Source organism: Gracilinanus agilis, chromosome 5 (genome assembly GCF_016433145.1).
Source record: "Gracilinanus agilis isolate LMUSP501 chromosome 5, AgileGrace, whole genome shotgun sequence".
NCBI lineage: Eukaryota > Metazoa > Chordata > Mammalia > Didelphimorphia > Didelphidae > Gracilinanus > Gracilinanus agilis.
This window is the reverse complement of record NC_058134.1, coordinates 200,772,584-200,793,412: the sequence shown is the minus strand read 5'-3', so window position 1 is coordinate 200,793,412 and position 20,829 is coordinate 200,772,584. Positions and strand designations below refer to the sequence as shown.

The 20,829-nt window shown below is 40.4% G+C and overlaps 1 protein-coding gene across 1 annotated transcript in view; it reads right to left on the bottom strand.

Annotated features, from left to right (window-relative positions):
* The window catches only part of DUSP16 (dual specificity phosphatase 16), an 86,701-nt gene extending 75,657 nt beyond the window's left edge, over nucleotides 1–11,044 (bottom strand). Inside the window, exon 1 of the mRNA XM_044678805.1 lies at nucleotides 10,702–11,044. The gene's annotated coding sequence lies outside the window, so the exon portion shown is untranslated. The remainder of the gene's footprint in view (nucleotides 1–10,701) is intronic.
* Nucleotides 11,045–20,829: the final 9,785 nt, after the last annotated feature.

Below are 20,829 nucleotides of genomic sequence, written 5' to 3'. Positions count from 1 at the left end.
GAAGATGTAAATAGTTCACAAGACAAAAGTACCACACAGGGTAGGAATCTCACAAAGCATCATGAGACAATTAACAGTAATAAGTCCATCTCCCACTCAGCATCCCTAACCTCCAAACCATGCTGCACCAGTGGGTACAGCTAATGCAAGCAGCCTCAATAGTCCAAGCTTTAGGTCCAGCTGCGGGGACTCCTTTTTAGTACTCCCATGGCAGTACATCAGGCTGACTCCCACCACCACATTCCACAAGAGGCAGCATCGATACTAATTCTACAAAGCCATGTGGGGAAAAAAAAAGGCAGGGAAGAGGGCAATAAAGAATAGAAAAAGAATAATGAAAAACCCTCAGGGAGGCATGATCATGCCCAAAGAAAAGGACTTACACCCAGCTGGCACCAGACCTTTCCCCCTAGTGCTTTCCCAAGGCGGAGACCTGGACCAAGTCCCCAAATCTCACCATGTCGGAAGAGCCTGAGGATAGCTGTACAGCAATAGATGGAGGGAGAGGGACCAGAAAGTGTCAGCAGTGCCATTTGGCTTCCAATCCCATCCACCTAAACTTGCTCTCTCCAAAGTTGAAATGATTTCTTAAAGGCCAGACTGACAGCCTTTTCTCAGTTCCCAACCTCCTTGGCTTCTCTGCAATCTGGGACACACTCAATCATTCTCTTCTCAATTTTGTCTTCTCTCTATGTCTTCCTAGTTCTCTCTCTCTCTCTCTTACCTGCTGACCTCTTCCTGTTCAGGAAGACTCTCCTCCAGCTCACACTAGATGTCCTCTAAGGGTAGGTGATGGACCCTCTTGACTTCTCCCTCTCAACTATCTCACTTGGTGATCTCAACAGCTCCCAGGAAAGCAGATGATTCTCATCTCTATTTGTCCAGCCATGATCTCTCTCCTGATCTCCAGTCCAATGGTCTACTGGACATCTTGAACTGGATGTCTCAGAGATATCTTAAACTGAACTTGTCCAAAACTGAACTCATTATCTTTCTCCATCCAAACTCGTCTCTCTTCCAAACTTCCCGAGGGCACTGCCAGCCCCCCAGACATCTAGGCTCACAAACTAGGTGTCATTCTCTCCTTGTCATGCTCACTCATTCCCTGTATCCAATCTGGGGCTTCATTCTCAGCAACATCTCTCTTATACATCCTCTTCTACCCTCTGACACAGCTTCAACCCTGGTGCAGGTCCCCATCACTTCGCACCTAGACTATAAATTGCAGTAGTCAGTAGTCTTCAAGACTGATCTTCCTGACTCGCATCTCTCCTCCCTCCAGTCTGTCTGCCATTTTGCTGTCAAAGTGATCTTCTACACACTATCCCACTCAATAAATTCCAATGACTCTCTATCACTTCTGTGCAGTGTTTTAAGTCCTTCATAACCTGGTCTCCTCTTTCCTACCTTTCCAGTCTTATACTTTATTCCTACATATTTTCTACTGACCTCCTTACTGTTCCTTGTATAAGATATTCTATCTTCCCTCACTACATTTTCATAGATTGCTCCCTACCTATCAGATTCTCTCCCTCTTTATCAGTCTCCTAAACTCCTTTATCTTCCTTAAAGTCCCATTTAAAATCCCACCTTCTACAAGAAGCCCTTACCAATGCTCCTTATATTAGTGTCTTCCGTCTAAGAATATCTACAATTGATCTTATTTTGTTACAAAATTGTTTGCATCTTGTCTCCACCATTAAACTCTGATCTGCTTGGGAGTAGGTCTGATTTCCCACCCCCTCTATATATGAAAAAAAAAAATCTCTTTGGTGCCTAGCACATAGTAGACACTTTTTAAAAATTGGGTCTGGGGGCAGCTGGGTAGCTCAGTGGACTGAGAGTCAGACCTAGAGACAGGAGGTCCTAGGTTCAAACCCGGCCTCAGCCACTTCCCAGCTGTGTGACCCTGGGCAAGTCACTTGACCCCCATTGCCCACCCTTACCAATCTTCCACCTATGAGACAATACACCGAAGTACAAGGATTTAAAAAAAATATATAGTAAAAAAAAAAAATTGGGTCTTATTAATTACTTTTTCCATTAATCTTGTTGACATGACATGACTTGACTTACATGTATGTCCTAGCATAATGCCTGGTAAATAGAAGGCTTAATAAATACTTCTTAATTGATTGCTTGATTATGCTAATTAAAATCTTGTTGAGACAGCAAAGCAGCCATGGCTCATTAGTAAAAACTTATTTTGTCTGGTGTATTTTTTGGTAATAATTTTTAATAATAAAGTTCAATGTTTTTCCCACACTTAGCATCCTCTCCTCTTTCAGATGTCTTGAGAATATGTTCCTCAATACTCTCAACATTTTGCTTCCATACACACTTCAATACACATATTAGTCTAGTCCAGATGCAATCTCAATCCATATTCATTGATTTCTCATGTGGGGGATGCTGAGTATCCAAATGTACTAGTTCTACTGTCACCGATGGAGAAAAGAGTTAGTTACAAAAATTATTATTAAAACTTTTCCACTTTTTGTCAATATCTCTAATAATTCTATCCTTAAACATCTTGGAGATGATCTGAATTAACTGGATCTTGTCACAATGTCAGCAAACTTTCCTCCTTCCATAGGTTATAATCTTTCCCTTATCCCTATCCATGATATTTTACCAATGAGTTTACATTCTAAACTATTCTTGCCCTTGACTGACAACTCTCTCTGTTTAGCAAAGAGATCAAGTGTTTGTTGATTAAGGTAGTTTCTCAGTTCTTTTGCTCTCCTTACTATGGCATTTAATTTACATTAAATAAACTTCCTTATGAAATACTGAGTTTGTCAATACCTGTTCATTTATCTACTTCCTATTCTTCAATATCAACCACTCATTTAAATAGGTCAGGATGGGAAAACCTCAATTGCATAGAATATTTTCTCATTTTTTATTCTTTCTCCTAATTTAGTATTTTCTTCTTTTCTCTAACAGGCTGGTGTCCTTCCTATATACAGACAGCTGACTCAGACAAGACTCCATTAGTAATCAATCATTTTGGCTAGTCTAACAACTCCCAATTCTTCTAGAAGAAATCATTCATAATAGGAAGAAAGTTTCTGTATGTTATCTCTAAGCCCTCTAATCTCTTGTATCACAAGACACAGGATGAAAGAATCTCTTGTTTCTTATTCTTTAACCACGCTTGAACAATATATTTTAATCATCCTCTCCTATGTCTACATTGCCCTATGTCCATTAAGTATAAAAGAATAAGATGATTTAATCTTTAAGGTCTTCTAGAGCTTTAAAAAAAATTTCTCTACCTCATCATCCTCCGACACTTGTGCTGATCTATCAGCTTTAATTATCTTCATTGTGATCACTTTGAAAAAGCATATAACAAGCACTGCAGTATGAGATGACTGAGTGTTCCAGAAAATATTATTTCTTGTTGCATTTGGATGTGTGATAAAGCCAACTCCCCTTTCCAAGAGGAAGTGAACCATCCTTCCATTTAGCTACAGATTCTCTACAAAGTCTTAGTCTCCAGTGCTTTATTATGTCAAGTGTTTGGCCTTGAGTTCTCAAACAAGCAAGTATTTAGAAACTTACTATGTGCCAGGCATTGAACTAAATTTTGAGGATACAAAGATAAAGTTGGGGGGGGGGAATCCCTGCCCTCAAGCTTACTTTCTAAGGGAAGAAACAATCTGTACAGAAATTGGTATATTCGAGAGACATATAAAGTAGATATTGGTAAAAAGAAAACACTAAGGGCAGGAGGTAGAAGACTAGAAAAGGCCTCTTGCAGAAAGTGACACTTGAATTGATTCTTTTTTTAAAAACCCTCACCTTCCACCTTAATATCAATACTGTGTATTGGTTCCAAGGCAGAAGAGTGGTAAGGGCTAGACAATGGGGGTCAAGTGACTTGCCCAGAGTCACACATCTGGGAAGTGTCTGAGGCCAGATTTGAAACCAGGCCCTACCGTCTCTGGGCCTGACTCTCCATCCACTGAGCTGCCTCCCTTGAGTTGATTCTTAAAGGAAAACAGAGACTCTAAAAAGCAAAGGGAGAGAGGGAAAGCATTCCAGACAAGGGGCACAGACAATGCAAAGGCAGTGAAATAGTAGAAGGAGCTCTGTGGGTGAGTTACAGCCAATAAGACACCCTGAACAAACTGTACAGTATAGCACGAGGAGTGGAATAAGCTACATTGAGCCACAAAGAGCCAAAAAGGCCCAAAGAAGAGTTTCCCTTTGATCCTGGAGGTAGCATGAAGTACGGTGTTGGGGGGGAAGGAAATGGGAGACCTGTGCTTTAGGAAAATCTCTTTGACATCTATGTAAAGGCTTGCTCAGAGCAGGGAGAAACTTGAAGGAAAGAGGCCAATTAGGCTATTGCAATAGTCCTCAAAGGAAAAATTTCAAGTATGGCCCTGGCAACAGAGCGTGTCTGCTTTCCAAGGACCAGCCTGGCTGAGTACCCAGAGGCTCATCCCAAGCAGGCTGGTCACTTAGTGATGAATTCTTTGAACAGGGAAATTCAGGAAACAAAGAAAAACAGAAAAGGTCTCTGCCCTCAGGAGTCTCTTTCTGATTCTGCCATGATGGTGACAGATAGCCGAAAGGGGGGGCAAAGGCTCTTAAAAATGACACTGTTTTTGAGTCTGCCTGTAAACATTAACTCCTCTGCTGAGCCCAGAGGTGGCCACACTCCTCCACTGTAGGCATTTCTCTACTGCACCGTCCCACCGGACAGTCCCAGACTGGGCTGCGGAAATCCTGCCCCGGTGCTGGGCTCTACGGATAGAGTAACACCTGACTGCCCAATTAATCCACTTACCATTCCTGTGTCTTCCCAGCCCAAAGCACTCTTTCCTGGCCATCACTCCACTAGATAGAGTATCTACTCTATTAGAAGATAAGCTCCTGGAGGGTAGGGCCTGGCTCACTGTTGTATTTGTACCTCTAAGGAGTGCCTGGCATGGGATAAGCACTTAATTCATACTTATCCATTCATTCATTCACTCACTCACTCATTCATTCATTCATTTACAGTACTCTAAATACGGGATATTGTTCAGTCAATTCAACAAGAATTTATTAAGCCCCTACTGTGTGCCAGGCTCTATGCTAAGTGCTGGACTGCCTGGCCTCCTGGACATTCCATGAACAAGATGATTATCTTCTCTGGCTGCCTCCCATGCCTGGAACATCCTCCCTCCTTCCTTCCATCTTCTGACCTCTCCAGTTCCTTAAAGTCTCAACCAAAATCCTAACTTTTCCTGGAAGTCTCTACCAATCTCTCTTAATTCTAGTGACTTCCTTCTGTTAATAATTTTCTTTTTTAATATTTAAAAAAATAAGAATTAAAATAATAAAATAAAATGAGGGAATTGGGAAAAAAGAATAATTTCCTTTTAATCCTATATCTAGCTTGCTTTATACCTATTTGTCTGAATGTTGTTTCCCCCATTAGATTGTGAGCTCCTTGAGGGCAGAGACTACATTTGCCTCTTTTTGTGTGCCTAGCACAGGGCCTGGCACTTAGTATGAATTTAACAATATTAACTGATTGATTTAATACTTAAAAAAAAAAAAAAGGTAAGAGACAGTTCAGTTCCCAAGAACCCACCTGTCTACTAGTAACTAACTACTGAGCTATCATCATTTTCCCTCCAAATGGAGCCAACAATCACATTAGCTGTTCTGGTCATCATGCTATATTGTTGATCCATGTTCAACTCTTTTCTTCCTCCTTCTCCAGGAGCTTTCAAAGATCACTGACAATGGCTAGGACATTACATGTATCAGTTCCTTCAGCACACTGGGATGTACAGTTCTCTTTACATAAGTTCATATTACACAAATTTGATTTCACATAAAGAATTCTGAAAGAAATCTGCCTTCCCAAAAAACACCCATGTTAACTTCACTGTACAAGATGGTGCTCGCTCTCTCCCTCCACCAAAACAAAACAAAACAAAAAAAACCTCTAAAAAATATAATCCATCAAAAAAAAAAAAAAAGCGGGAAGAAAGGAGACAGAGAGGAAGAGCTGTCCCCGTGCCAGGATGGAGGGCTTGGCTTTGAGACCTCCCTCAACCTGCTCTGCTCACCCACCCTATAGTTTGGCGTCTATCTCCAGGCAGTCCCCTTCACACGTCCATCCTCAGTCCCCAAGGATCACCCATCCTCTCCAGTCTGTGCCTGGGTGTCTCCCCATCCTTCTTCCTCCAGGCCCTGCCTGTTCTTTCTCCTCCAGGTGTCCTTGAACCAAACTCCCCCTTCCTCCCTTTCTCAAGTGGGAGGGTAAATTCACATTGTGTAAAAGAGTTCACGTACATAAAGCAAGAACTGTCTGTAGTTCATCTGGGCCTGGACAGTCTTGAATTCATAAAAGGCAGCTAGAGGCTCTCTTACAATCTCCTTACTCATGGAATGGATTTGAAGTTGAGTATTTTTCGCCATAAAATATTTACCTATTCCTTTAATTAAGTTACCATTAACAGGTGTTCAAGTTAACAAAAGAAGCAGGCTGTCCAGAAGCCTGTTCGGTGAGAGAACATATCACAAGATTAAGACTTTCTTCTACATAATCAAATAAGTGGAAAAGAAGAGCCGACTATAATCTTTACATCATAAAGAGTCTTCCTGCTAGTTCTCACCATCTGTTTTATATAATCAGAGGAAGCCTGAGTGGAAGAAACGGAAGACAATCTTGTCATTTTATAAATCTCTTTTAAAGTGGCATTTTTCTTGGCTTGACATTTTAAACTCCTTTTCTGGGCGTTTTTATCATAATCATTTTATGCCATATTGGTTTATAGTTTTATTGTCAATAACCTTTCATCCAAGCCTAAAAATTATATTTCTGGAATATCTGGTCTACAATGAAATAGTCTGGCTAACTTGAATTAGGGGGGAAAAACAATTTTACCAAATAACCCAGGAAAATGTGGTTTTATTATACTTTATCAATGATCAATTATATAACCCTGAGCTAAAATCATTACTGGTTGAATAAGTTGAATGCTGGATATCCCCTTTAGTTTATTTGATCAAGACCATCCCATATCACACACCTGCTCAGCTCAATTAAATTCTCAGCATAAGCAATTTAAAAAAATTGGGAGGAGAGAAGAGGAAGATATCACCAAAGCAAAACAAACCCACAACACCAGTCCTGGCTCTGCTCCCAGTGACTAACCAAGGCCAGCAGCAACTCTGAGTCCTGTTCTTAAACCCTGACCTTGGCATCAACTCAAACCCAATATTGTAGTTTAGACACAGTTTTAGAATTTAATAGGTAGGAAAAAAGGAGAGTCAAAATGACCAAGGAGAGAAAGTTAATGGCCAAGAAGGCTCTAGATCCTTTCCCCAGTTACTTCCAGGAAGACTATGAAAGGACAAAGTCTCAAACTTCTGGTTTTACGCAAGATAAATTTAATAGGCATTATGACTCCATTCTTCCTACCAGCTAGACTCCATGTCTAAAATGCACTCACTCCTGACCTCCAACTCTTAGAATTCCTAGAATTCCTTCAAGCCTCAGGTCAGGTACTACCTGAAATTATCTGGCATTTACTTATCTGGACTTATCTCTATATTCTGAGCCCCCTATCAAGAATATAAACTCCCTGAAGACAAGGTCTACTTCGGTTTTGTCCAGGGAACCCCAATCACTTAGCATAATGACTTAACAGATGTTTAATATGCCATAATTGAATCCAATTGATTCTTGATACCAAAAGACAAGGATCTGCAAAGGTTCAGGTCAGGAGGATGGAACTGTGAAACTTTAACTTTTCATGATCTCTTTTCTACACAATAATATGTAACATCCCAATAATCAGAATAGAAACACTCAAATAAAAGATGTATATTTTCAAGATCACAGATAACACATACTTACCTTTCGGTTACTGTCCCATAAATCCACAGTTTGAAGATTTTTCTATGTTATATTATTAAGATGATTGCAAGTTAAGCTCTGAATTTACATAGATAGTACTTGGATTGATTTTTTTTCAATGTACAGTAGTCATATTATTCCTGACAGAAACACAGACCTCAGTTTCAAATTATTTGTTGCTTTATGAACTTTTAGTTAATGCAGTAAGCACTAACCATAGTTTATCTGTGTTACAGTACTTGTATTGTGTACTTATCAGATGTGACACCCCCTCCCCCAATTTTTTCTTTTTAAGAAATATCAAAGAAGTGGAGAAAACAGTAAACCCTATTTAGGATTAATATTTTAAGTTTGCAACAACTCAAAATTATATTGAAATTTAAAAATACGGTTATTCCATATTTAAAAATCCTTGTACGTGAGCATTTTTGCCCATTTGGAAAAATGTTTTTTATGAAAAATATAAAAATGTATATTCACCATCCTACCAAACAGTCTCTTTACAAAGAAATTTAATTGCCTTCTCACAGCCACCGCTGCCATTTACAAAGTCAGCAAATTTTTCTTAATTGGGGCTAAATTGTGCATCCACACACCTCTTGGGAGATTAAAAAACAAAGAAACAAACAAACATAGGTAACCCAGTGATTTATCTATCTGGATCTGTGTCCATTTGCTGATGTGGTTAATTCAGTTAAAACTTGAAATAAGGAAAAAATGATTGTTTTCTTGAGCAGAGATGAGGCACTGGTACATACTTTCAAAGAAATGGTTATATTAACAGGATACATAAAATTAGCCCTATAAATTCCCACATAATGGAGTATTCTTCTCCCAGAATGTCCTCCAAGCCCAAGTGCCTTTAGAAAAATGAAGTTCTACTCGGACAAAATGTCTGACCATTTTTTTCAAAGAGTTTTCTACATTCTTAAGGGCCCAGGGAGAAAAAGTGGTTGAGGGATGAATCTTGGAGAAATAAAAGGTTTCAAAAGTTATGTCCTGCATTTTCTTCTCCCCTTTGGGTTCAAGAGATCTCTGTTGTAAAGAGTGGTCCAGAACTAACTCTCTTCAAACCAGGTTATACAACAGGTTGTTCCCATCTTTTCTCCACTTCTTTGATATTTCTTAAAAAGAAAAAATTGGGGGAGGGGGTGTCACATCTGATAAGTTCACAACACAAAGATGTTAGCCCCTAGCAATTAAAAAAAAATTTTAATGGAATAATACCCCGACTAACTCACAAGACTAGGCTAGAGAGATTTTTTTTTAATTAAGATTTTACATTAGCCATTCATTTTGGTACAACCGATTACGTTTATCCTTTTAAAAATACTCAATTTTATTTTCCCGGAGTTTCTAGTTTCCTTTAGAAAGAAACCAAACGCCTAAAGCTACACTCCTTTGCTTCTTCATTGCTCCGGATACAAAAAGACCTCTACAATACAAATTTCTCTTCTTAGCATCTAAAGTTCTTCCAAACACCTGGGTCCAGGATATTTTTCCTGAATGAGTACGTTACTTCTTTTCCGGCAGTCTTTGCTCCGACCAAAATACTGTTTCCCATCTCCGTGCCTTTGCACACGCTCTCTGACCCCTATAAGCTGAAAAGCACTCTTGCTGCCTCGGAGTCCCTCCCCCCTTTCCTTCAAAGTTTAACTTTAAATCTTTAAATGCCACCTCCTCCAACGGCCTGTGATGCCCACAAGCCGCTACTGCTACCCCCCACCCCCCATTACAGGCCTCTTACCTGGATTTCCGCAGCTGTTCCTGCCCCCACCCGCCCATTACTTTGTGTTTACTTTGTAAATATTTTGTGATTTTCTTTCAGGTATTCATAGTGTCCCCCACCCCCTAGGAACACGAAATCCACGAGGGTGGCTCGGCTTGTTTTGGGTCGTGGCGCCCCCCAGAGTCTAGTCTGGTGCCTGGCGCACAGTAGGCCCTCAATCTAGGCTGGTTGACGGATTGGTTAAAGTCTGGATTAGTTTGGGGGGGGGGGGGGTAAGGAGCTCGGTGGATCTCCGGAGGGTTATAGAAATGTGAGTCACTGTTATTGTTACATAAACCCCAAGCAGATCAACGGAGCCCAGGAGGCTCGCCACCTGAAGCTCCGGCCCCTCCAAAGCGCGACCGTCGCGACCACCTCTCCAGAATTGGCAATGACACTGCCCTGCCTCCTATCCTCACACCCGCCAAACCCGCGCGTGACTCGCCTGTGGACCAGAGACGCGTTTACAACACCAGGATCCTCCCGGCAGCCAGAGCACGTTCTCCAGGCAGGAGCGCGGGGCAAACAGGCGTGCCTGGAAATGAGCAGCGCCGCCCCGGCCGCCCCCCGAGGGGTAGCGGCGCCTCCCGGCTAGGCGCGAGCAGCGGGTTCCGAGGGGATCGCGGGTGCGCCCCTCGGTTCCTCCTTGCCCCGCGCGTCGGCCCCTGCCCCAACTCCGGGAGCTACTTCTCCCCCCGACCGGAGCTCCCCGCGGACCCCCCAGCGAGGCCTACAGATCCCTCCCGGTCCCGAGACCACCCCCGGCCCAACATCCCCACCCCCTCCCTTTTAAAAGCGGGGGCGGGGGGAGGGAAAAAGTGAATGAAAACCCCGAGAGGCGCAGCCGCGCAGCCCGCCAGCCCCGAGGTGTCCACGCTGCGCTGCCCTGCGCTGCGTAGGTTGGGCCCGCGCAGCGAGCCGGGGCGCACCGCGGTTCCCGGGGTCCCCTGTCCTAGCGGGGTGCCGTCCCTGGGCCAGGGCCCCCTGCGGCGCCTTCGCTCACCCCCTCAGCCGCCCGCTTCATGGAAAAGCCAACCCGACTCAGCACCCCACTTACTTTCCCCCAATCTCTCTCTTGCGCTTCCCTCGCTCTCTCGGGAAGAAACGAAAGTTGTCACCCGCGTCCGTCTCCCGGGGGCTCTTCCCCTTCCGAGGAGCCGCCGCCGCCAACGCTGGCCCGGCTTCTCTCCTCCTCCTCCTCCCCTCTTCCTCCTCCTCCTCTTTCTCTTCTCTATTATCTTCTCCTTCTTCAAGGGTTGGCGATGGGAGGGTTAGGAAGAGAGGAAATTTGCAACTCTTCTTCTCCCACCCCCAACCTGCCTTGAGTTAAAAAAAAAAAAGTCAAAAAGGATGAAAAACTTCGGGAAGAAAAGAGGGGACTAGTAGAGAAAGTGGAGGGGGGGCGGTGTATATATGTGTGTGAATAATAAAGTTGTTTTTCTAAAATAATTAAATCTCCCCCCCCCTCAAAAAAAAAACACAACAGATAGACAGAAGTAGGGGGAAAGACAGGGGGGAGGGGGGAAGGTCGGGGGGGAAAAGAGAAAGAGTCGCTGGTCAGGAAACTTCAAGCTAGGATGAGGTCATTGGTTTAAAAATAAAGCGATGGCGTCATTTGAAACCAATCCCAGTGAATGAACTCAGCAGAGCCCCGGGGAAAGGAGGAGACAGGCAGAGGAAGAGAGCAGAGTGGGAGAGAAGAGAGCCAGGGTGAGGAGACAGCGGCTCCAGCTCCTCCATCCCAGTGACCCGAACCCGGCTTTTATTAGGTCTAATGTTCCGTGCTTAATAGTACAGTGTTTCTTCTCCTCTCTGTCATCTGCGCCAGGCATAGAATTACGTTCTCCCTCCTTGCATTCGACTGATTCACAAGTAGGTTCCGAAGCGGCAACTGGGAGGAGCTTGGCTGCACAATGAGGCGCTATTCAAATAAGTCGCTCCTCACTCCTTCCTTCTTTCTCCCTCTAGTTCCCGCCTCTTTCTTTCTTTTTTTTTCTTCCCTCCTCCCTCTCTTCCTCTCTCCACTCCCTCTTTCCTCTCCTTCTTTCCATCCCGGCACTCTTCTTAGCCCCGTAGCCCTTCTTCCCTCCCCTGCTCTTCCCCCATAACAGATCTTGATAGGATGGATGGATGGCTGTTCCATAAATCTCTTCCTTACCTCATCCTCAAAACCATTCCTGTTTTCCCAGGGGATTTTCTGTCGGCTCATTAACTCAAAGGAAGTTTAAGAAAACACACCGTACAACATAGGGTAGCCAAGTCTAAAATGTAAGTTTCTCAAACATACACCCAAACATGTTAGTTTCCTGTTCGAATTCTCACATGGGGTAACCTGTACAAACTTCTCAAACCGCTGCTGTTTGTAATGTAAAACCTCAAGCTAAGATTTCCTAAATGACTGGGCTTTATGGAGCAAAGGTAAATAATACGTTTTAAATAATCATAATTCAATGATTATACACCTGACAACGTGAGAGCCTTTTAAATAAACCTGTGGTTCACAGTCTTCCTGGAGCTGCAACATCTCATTGAGTCCATTACACACACACACACACACACACACACACACACACACTCCAAAAAGTGCTATATAAATAGCCTACTTTACAAAAAAAAAAATTAGAGTTGACAAAAAATAATTTCGTATTGACTTTTTGTTACTTTTACAGTTCTTTGATATCCTTTGGATGACTAGAGACATACTGGAGTGGCACAGACCCAGGGCTAAGAATCACTCAATCAGATAATCGGTGCTTTATTTCAATATACTTTGAGCAAGAACTGCTTTTACTTAGGAGTATTCACATGGATATCAAATAACAAAGCTGTGATTAATGACTGAAAAGCACACTGCGAGTGGAAATGCTCTGTGAGCCAGATTCTTCTCTGTGCATTTAAAGTAATCCCGAGGAGTAAATTAGGCGCTTTCTGGAAAGGTGCTGCAGTAATACTTTGGGACCACTAGAGTACCATTTAGTGTTTTAAGAGGTGCCCAAGGATATAAGGTAGATTCCAACCAAGCCAAACTTATTCCCATAGAATTTATACACTGGGAAAACATGGCTCATATAACATTATATTTGCCTTTAATGTGTCTCAAGCACATCTTTGTTATATGATATTCATAGGCATACTCCCTGAAGGACTTTGGGGGTTTGATGCTGTTTTGTTTTTGTTTTTTTAAGCAGGAGAAAAGACTGAGAAAAACACTAGGTTGACAAGACATAAGGATCTGCTTGTTTTTTATACCTTTAAATCCACAAAAATCGAAATGGTTATTATTACAACTTATTTAATAATTACTGGAGGAACATCAAACTGTCTTAAAAAGAAAAGCTTCCCTTGAAAGGAGGCCAGGAGAGTGAGGGGAAGAAGAGGCGGGAGATGAGTCAGGTTTTCCGACTTGTCCAGGGCCGGCGGTGGCCAGAAGATGTCACTGTAGCCTCTTTGGCTTCACCCAGGTGAAGTGTATACTCTCGGAGACCCGGGACAAAGTGCTTGGAAGACAAATGTATTTCAAATCCATTAGGTTTGGGAAGGATGGATGGAGAATGGGGAATTGCAGGTATAGAGATGGATGCCAAAAGCTTCCTTTGGCACAAACTGTGGCAAGTCACTTAAACTCCGTGTGCTCTCAGCAACTCTAAGATAGAAGTTGGAAAGTAGGTACTGATAATAATAGTTACTGTTTATATGGTGCCTGCAGGATTTGCAGTGTTATTATTCATATATACAGAGAGAGCTATAGATACACAAATACACATACACATGATTCTTGTCCTCTTGCCGAAAGGAATAGGCCATCAATGGAGGAATGGCTAAACAAATAATGTCATGTAAATAGAATGGAATACTATTGTGCCATTATAGATATACACATGTGAATATACATATCGATTTTCTTGTGAGTCTTTTCGTTGTTTGTCAGTTTGATCATATCCCACTCTTTATGGCCCAATTTGGTTTTCTTGGCAAAGATACTGGAGTGGTTTGCCATTTCCTGCTCTAGCTCATTTGACAGGTGAGGAAACTGAGGCAAACAGGGTTAAATGGCTTGCCCAGGGACTACACAGTTAGTAAGCATCTCAGACTGAATTTGAACTCGGGTCCTCCAGACTCTGGGTACAGCACCCTATCCATTGTGCCACCTAGCTTGTCTCACGACAGCCCTATCAGGTGGGTGTTATTATTGTCCCCCCCCCTTTATAGATAAGGAAAATAAGGCTGAGAGATTTGTCCACAACAGCACTTTAACTACCATCACTTCCCAGCTGTTAAAATCACAGCTCTGATCCCAAAATGGAAGAAGACAAATATTTAGTAACTTTAAGGTAGATGGACAGCATTGAGAGCTAAGGAAGGAATAGTATGTGGAGAAGGGCCAGGATAGATTGATGGTGCTCCCTTCATAAACTGTGCCCTGACTCTATTTTAACTATCTCACTCCCTAGAATCCTGAACCCTTTTGCATGATATTATATTATGACCCAGATTGAATTGCTTGCTAGCTTTGGGAGAGGGGAGGGAAGAAGAGAGGGAAACAATTTGGATCATATAACTTTGGAAAACTTGTGGAAATTTTTTATTACATTAATCAGTAAAAAAAAATTAATTAAAAAAACCCTGAACCCTTATGCTTTATTCAGCAAATAATTAGAGATGCAATATAGTCAATGCCAAGAAACACAAGATGTAAACCATTGTTATAGGGCAAAGAATGCTAACAGAGGACCTGTTTTTGAGTCTTGACTTTGCCCCTTGTTATCTATGGAGAAATCACTTAACCTTTCTTGGTTAAATTGGTTCTTTCATTTCCTGTAAATTGAGAGTGTCAGACTAGGTGATCTCTAAAATTCTTCCTAAAAGAGAGAGGAGGGGAAGGGGGGGGGAGGGAGAAAACATGAATTATGTAACCTTGGAAAACTTATGTGTAGATTTGTTACTGTAATAAAATAAAGAAATTTTTTTGCCTTTATGATTTTGAATATTTTTTAGAAAAATTTTCCATGGTTACATGATTCATGTTCTTACTCTCCCCTCCTTTTAAAAAATAAAATAAAATTCTTCCTAATAGAAATCTATAATCCCATTAGAAATCTATAGTCTTATGATTCTGATCTCCCTACCCCCATGCCCTAATAATCTAGTTAGTCAATCAAGAAAGATACATATTAAAAATTAATATTACCAAGTAACACCTAATTAAGTATAATGTATATAAGTGGAAATTTTGTACCTTTGAACTACATTTCCCATAATTCCTTTAGTATTCCCCAGAATTCCTCTTAATCTCTCCATCACCTTGTGTGGTCACTTTTTGTATATAGTTATGTGTAACTCTGCCTCTCTCTCTCTTTTCCCCCCTGCGCGGCTGGGGAGGCTGGTTTTACTCAGGCTTGTTTATTTTACTTTGAGTTATTAGTAATAAATCTTATTAAATATAATACTTGGAGTATTTGAATATTAATTTTAATCCTAACAGTTATAATGGAAATAATATATCCTAATACCTTGCCACATAGGCTAATTTTTCCTTGAAAGACATCAGAGTCTGGCCCCAGAAGCTTCCTAGTTGTAGGACCCTAGATAAGTCACTTAACCCCAATTGTCTAACCCTTATCTCCCTTCTGCCCTAGAACTGATTCTTAGTATTGATTCTAGGATAGAAGGTAAGGGTTTCAAAAAGAAAAAAGATATCAAAGCCATTCTCCAGACTTAATTGGTGCAGGAGACTAAAGATCACTAAAATGACTCCAAGTATGATTTATTTAATGGACAGTAGGAAGATAGTGTTGTAGCATTTTACTCTGCCATCTAAGCACCTAGCATGCCTCTCCTTACCCATATAGTTGTAAGGAATTATAACCGGGTTATATGGGGCCACTCATACTGGAGAGTTTGTATTAGGCCATGATGGAAGATAAGGTTATAAAGAAATTGATGGGAGATCTTGAATATGAGACTAGGAAAATATACTTAATCCTATAGGCAAAGGAGAGCCATTAAATACTTTTACTTAATTAGCAAATTTTACTTCTCCTTCATGTCATCATTTAAGGATTAAGGAGGGACACCAGTCCAACTATCTCCTCATTTCTCACTGGACTAAACTCTGGACTTCTCCACAATGCCCCAGAAACCTCTTCATCATGGAAGAAACTCTTCAGCCCTAGAATTCACAGCTCTGAAGAACCCTTGACCAGAAGTATCATCTGTTCTTCTATTGCTGGAAAGCTCTTCAGCCAAGGGTCTCCTCATTTTTCACCAGGCTGCAATCTAGACTCCTCCATGCCACCTCTGTCTTACCTGCTTTTATATGTTGTCTTCCTTCACTAGAATGTAAGCTCTTTAAGGGCAGGGGCTGTTTTTCTGTTTTGCTTGTAGTTGTACTCCCTGCCCTTGGCACAGTGCCTTTCACTTAGGAAGCACTTTAAAAAATGTTTTTTGACTGAATGACTGGCCATTGTCAAAAGTGACAAAATTTCCATAATAATGACATAGTTTTAAATTTTGGTCCCCGAACAGGGACCAGCCCAGCCCACAAGACAACAGGGGAACTGGCAGCATGGGAGTGGAATCCAGCTGGATAAAACAGCTATAAGCCTTCCCACAGCAAGCCAGCCAGGGCATCCCCCTCAAAGTGTACATTGTGGGGTCCAAAGGTAACTGAGCCTACCCCAAGCACCACAGAAGAATACACTACAAACTTGGAACAGTACTCCCTCTTTTCCAGGAATAAAGTAGAACCTCAACAGATAGGCAAGGTAATGGTGCAGGGGGACCTAGAAAAGTAAGCAAAAGAAAAAGAAAAACTGACCTTAGAAAATTAATTCAGTAACAGAAAAGATCAAAATACAAATTCAGAAGAGAATAACAGTGCCAAAAAAGGAACAGGTAAAGCCTGAAAGGAAAGTGTGAAAGACTGTGAGACCCCCAAATAGAACTGGAAAAGCTTGAAAAGAAGTTTAAAAAATCAAATAGCAAGAGAATTGATAGAAAGAGTTAACAGCTTGGGAACAATTCTCACTGAAGAAAACAATTCCCTTAAGACTATAAGGAGCCAAGGAAAAACAGAAACACAAATGGTCAAGGAGGAAAATAACTTCCAAAAAATTAGAGGGTAAGTGGAAGCTAATGACTCCACAGGACATCAAGAAAAAATAATACAAAATCAAAAGAATGAAAAAAATAGAAAAAAATATGAAATTCTTCACTGGGAAAACAACTGACATGGAAAATAGATTTGGAGAGATCATTTAAGAATCATTGAAATTCCTGAAAAACATGATCATAAAAAAAATAAGCCTGGACACCACCATATTATAAGAAATCATCAAGGAAAACTATACTGATATCCTTGAACAAGAGAAGAAAATAGAAATTGAAAGAATTCATTGATCACCACCTGAAAAAGACCTCAAAATAAAACATCCTAGGTCTATGATATAAATTCCAGAACTCCCAGCAAAGGAAAAAGTCTGATATAAATTCCAGAACTCCCAGCAAAGGAAAAAGTACTGCAAGCAGCCAGAAGGAAATAATTCAAATATCACAGAGCCACAAACAAGTGTGTACAGGATGAAGCAGCTTCTATATTTGGGGCATGGAATATGATATTCCAAAAGGTGAAGGATCTAGGATTACAACCAAAACTCACCTACTCAGAGAAACTGAGTCTAATCCTTCAGGGGGAAAAATTGATGTTTAACAGAATAAAGAACATCCAGGCATTCCTGACCAAAACAACAACCAAAACAACAACAAAGATGAGAAATTTCAATAAATTCAACACACAAAAGAAGTATAAAAAGGTAAAGTGAAAGGTAAAACATAAAAAATGAAAACATAACGGTTTCAATAAAGTTCAACTGATTACATTCCTACATAGAAAGGTGACAAAATACTAAAGATATTTATCATACTTAAAATACTCAAGATATTTGAGATACTTTGTTACTATCAAGGCAGTAAGAAGGAGTATACATAGAAAGATGGAAAAGAATAAGTTAAGTAGGATGGGATGATATCCAAAAAAAAAGCAAAGGATGAATAACAGGAACACACTGAGAGAAGAGAAAAAGAAAGAAAGAAGGAGATAAATTATCTCACCTGAAGATGCTCATAATAGTCAGTACAGTGGAGAAGTTGGGAGAGGATGGCAGATAATGCTTAAACCTTACTCTCATCAGAATTAGCTCAACGCAGGAATAATACCCATACTGAGCTATAGAAACCTGCTTTACCTTATAGAGAAGTAGGATGGGAGGAGGAATAATAGAAGAGGGGGGCAGACATAAGGGAGAGTGAATTAGGGAAGGCAGTGGTCAGAAGCAAAACAGCTGAAGGAGAAAGAGAGAGGGATAAACAGAGGTAAAATAAGATTGAGGGAAACATACAATTAGTAGTCATAACTGAGGGTGTGAAAGGGATGAACTCATCCATAAAAAATGGAAGAGGATAGCAGAGTGGATTAAAAACCAGAATCACACAAGATGCTCTCTCCAAGAAACACATTTAAAGCAGGGAGACACACACAGAGTAAAAATAGGGGCTGGACTAAAATATATTGTGCTTCACCTAAAGTAAAAAAACAAAAACAAAACAAAACAAAAACACAAGGATAGCAATCATGATGTCAGACAAAGTAAAAATAAACATTGATCTAATCAAAATACATAAGGAAGGAAATTACATCTTGATAAAAGGCACCACAGACAATGAAGCAATATCAATATTAAATATATATGCACCAAATGGTATAATATCCAAATTCACAAAGGAGAAGTTATATAAGTTACACATGGAAACAGTAAAACTATACTAGTGGGAGACCTTTCCCTTTCCCTTTTGGAATTAGATTAGATAAATGCAACCAAAAAATTAGTAAGAAAGAAGTTAAGGAAGTAAATAGAACTTTAGAAAAGTTTGAAATGATAGACCTCTGTAGAAAACTGAATGAGAATAGAAAGGAATTTACCTTTTTCTCAGCAGTATATGGCACCTTCACAAAAATATAACAGGGCATAAAAACCTCACCACCAAATGTAGAAAAGGAGAAATATTAAATGAATCCTTTTCAGACCATAAAGCAATAAAAATTAAATTCAACAAAGGGCAACAGGAAGTCTAAAAATTAATTGGAAACTAAACTTATTCTAAAGAATGAGTAGGTCAAAGAACTATAAAGACTGTAGCCCTTACATAAAAGTTCCTCCCTTGCATAAAATAGCCCATGCCTATTCTGTGGACCTCTAACTTTTCTGTTCCATTGTCCCTAACCATATGACTAGTAAAGTGGAGCATTTGACATTCCCTTTACAAGCAATTCGGTTCACAAGGCTCAAAGTATAAGTAGTTTTCTTTCCAAATGAACTAAAGCACGTATTTTCTATTGTAATCAGTCTAATGCAGACTATTGGAATAATTGGTTTTTTATGAGAAGAATCTTCAGGGAGAAAGGTTTTACAGCTTTTTGGCAATGTTTCAAAAATAAAATATACATTTAAAGATTAATTTTTAAAAATCAAGTTAATAAATCCAAATCCATAGAAATGAGCAATTGCCTTTAGTAGACAATGCCTCCCCTCCAAGATCTGTATAATCTCCATGATGTAGGTCATTGCCCTCTTGTAGAAGGAAACTAAGGAGATAACTATCACTTGAGAAATGGCTAAACAAATATAGGAATGCCATGGAATACTACTGTGACATAAGAAGTGATAAAGTCAGGCCAAGTCAACAAACTTTTACTCTATGCTAGGCACTGTTAGGATAAGGATGCTGGAAGCCAGCCAGCAGCTCCAGGGGTCTGGAAAGATGTACGGTTTAGGTGAAAAAGAACGAAGCAGAAACTGGAAACTGTCAGTCTCACACATTAGCTCATGACTGTTCCACCAGCCCCTGAGCTTGTGCTTTATTTTATACTTTTTTCAAGAGCAGTTTTTTTCTACAAAGTACATTTGAAATCAAAGCTGTATAGAAACTCAAGGATATAAGGATTATATAGTAGTTGGCAATATAACACACAAATTTTTTTCTCATGTAGATTATACTCAGATCAGACAGTGCTCAAGGTTACCAAAGCCTTTTTTTATCTAAGTTTTATTTTAGTAAAATCTTTCCCATACTTCAAAAGGTATGTTAAAGAATGAGACTCTAAGATTATGGTGTGCAGCTTGGTGTGGGAAGGTACTAAGTGAGAGTGGAATTTGCTTGGACCTGCCATGCAGTGTCCTTGGGACATTTGAAGCAGAGAGAAAAAGATACAAGCAGCTTCTGCTATTTTCTGCTGAGGGAAAGGGGTTTACTATAGAGTACTTAGAAGATTTCTATAGGACTTAAGGCTATCCTAAAAATCTAGATTATAATACTTTCAATAATAAAAAGTGTTGATCAGAAGGGAATCACACAGAGGGATCAGATTGGGTAAACCATCCATCCTGTGGCCCGATTTTTAGGCCACAAGAATCAGCACAGGGCTTTGCTATCTGTATTGATCTTGATGGGAGCCTGAGCCAGTTCAGTTCTGGGGACAATTTTGTCTACTTTTAGGGAAAGCCCATTTCTAAAGATTACTGCAGGAGGTGGAAACTAGGCTTCCTCATGTTGTGGGTGAAAGTAGACTAGTAGTATCATTATTATTATTCCATAATAAGAGGAAGAAGGAGGAAGAGAAAGAGAAAATATGGAGAACTAAAGCCAGAGAGTCCAAGCTTTTAATTCTCCCCTTGCCCCTAACTTTAAAAGAATCAAGTCTTAAGTCTCAAGAGTCTGATCCATATAGTGGGTGATGCCAAATCTTTCAGTTCACAGTGTGTGTGTGTGTGTGTGTGTGTGTGTGTGTGTGTATGGAAATATATATTGCATGATAGCACTGGTATAACCTATATCAGATTATTTATTGTGTCAGGGAGGAGAAAAGGGAGGGAGGGAGAGAATTTGGATCACAAAATGTCAGAAAACAATTGTTGAAAATTATTTCTATATATAACTGAAAAAAAGGGATAGACCTAAAAAAAAGGATATATATATATATATATATATATGATGCTACAAAGGTACCATTAATAGGACTTGGCAACACTTGGATATGGGAGAGGATGAGTGAGAGAAGACTTGGGTATGACCCCTAGGTTTTGAGTCTGATGGCTTCAGAGAAACCAAAGAAGACTTCTATGAGCAGAGG